Source organism: Penaeus monodon, chromosome 21 (assembly GCF_015228065.2).
Source record: "Penaeus monodon isolate SGIC_2016 chromosome 21, NSTDA_Pmon_1, whole genome shotgun sequence".
Lineage (NCBI taxonomy): Eukaryota > Metazoa > Arthropoda > Malacostraca > Decapoda > Penaeidae > Penaeus > Penaeus monodon.
In genome coordinates, this window is record NC_051406.1 from 7,734,406 (window position 1) to 7,735,550 (window position 1,145).

Consider the following 1,145-nt stretch of genomic DNA (forward strand, 5'->3'; position numbering starts at 1 on the left):
TTATTAATACATCAGCAGCATGTAACGTAACGTATAGAAAGGTTGTGTGAAACGAACATGCATGTAGTATATCCCGATACATAACATTCGCCCCTGTTAAAACAGAAACGAAAACAAAATTCGAAATCCAGACCATACCAAGGCTCAGATGACGCGTAAGACCACAAGACCAATGTAAAAAAAAAGAGTTTCTTCCTCTAGGATCTAACTCGCCTCGGCCTCCGCGACCTCTTCTCCCCGGCGGCAGACCTGACGGGCTTCTCCCCATCAGGGGGCCTGATGATCACTCACGGCGTGCACAAGGCAGTGATCGAAGTGGACGAGGAAGGCACCGAAGCAGCAGCAGCGACGGCCTTTTTAGGCAAGCAAAGTGGGAGTTCCTTCACGTGCAACCGCCCTTTCATCTTCTTCATTCACGACAGTGTAATCAACAGCATCCTCTTTCTCGGAGTCTATAGAGAACCCTAAGGGAGATGCTGCCATGGATAGGCTGTGCATATGAAGGTTTGCTTTACTCTAAGGGGGATAATGTCTTAATAATTATAAGTAGGGTGTCCGTGGTTTGTTCTTGTTTAATATCGCAATGAAGGTTGGTATAATTGCTATCGGAGTATATCGCCGAGGACGCGTTTTTCTTCCTCTGTGTCAATCCTAAAGAAATTTAACGTCATAAGCACTTCATACTCACTCATCTGAAAAGATACCCTTGTTATTTATTCCTCTTTGTTCCTCTTTGTTTTGTTTTCTCTTTTCATGTCCAAAAAAGTCTCGCGTGTCCTAAATCTTCCTCCTTGGCTCTTTCTTTGTGTCTTATTGCAGTATTCGCTCGTAAATGAGCTGTTTGCTGCCAAGCGTATCTTATTGCATGATTCATAAATTTGGTTTTATTGGATATTATTGTCATTTAGCATTTACGTTGCATTAGGAAAAATGAGTTGGCAGACCGTAAAATCTGTTGTAATATAAGATTTCAGAACCAGAACCTCTTATGGCATCTTTTGAGCTTTTCCGTGTGTAAAAAATAAAATAGATGTGAATGCCTTATTCCGCAATGCAAGAAGTATAACTCCTGTGTTAGCAGAATGAAAAATTATCTTAACCTTGAAAAAAAATGCAGCAAGTTTTTCATGAAAGAAAATTGAACG

The 1,145-nt window shown here is 41.1% G+C and overlaps 1 pseudogene; it reads left to right on the forward strand.

Annotated features, from left to right (window-relative positions):
• Positions 1-1,111, forward strand: part of LOC119586158 — a 3,341-nt pseudogene extending 2,230 nt beyond the window's left edge.
• The last annotated feature ends 34 nt before the right edge of the window (positions 1,112-1,145 follow it).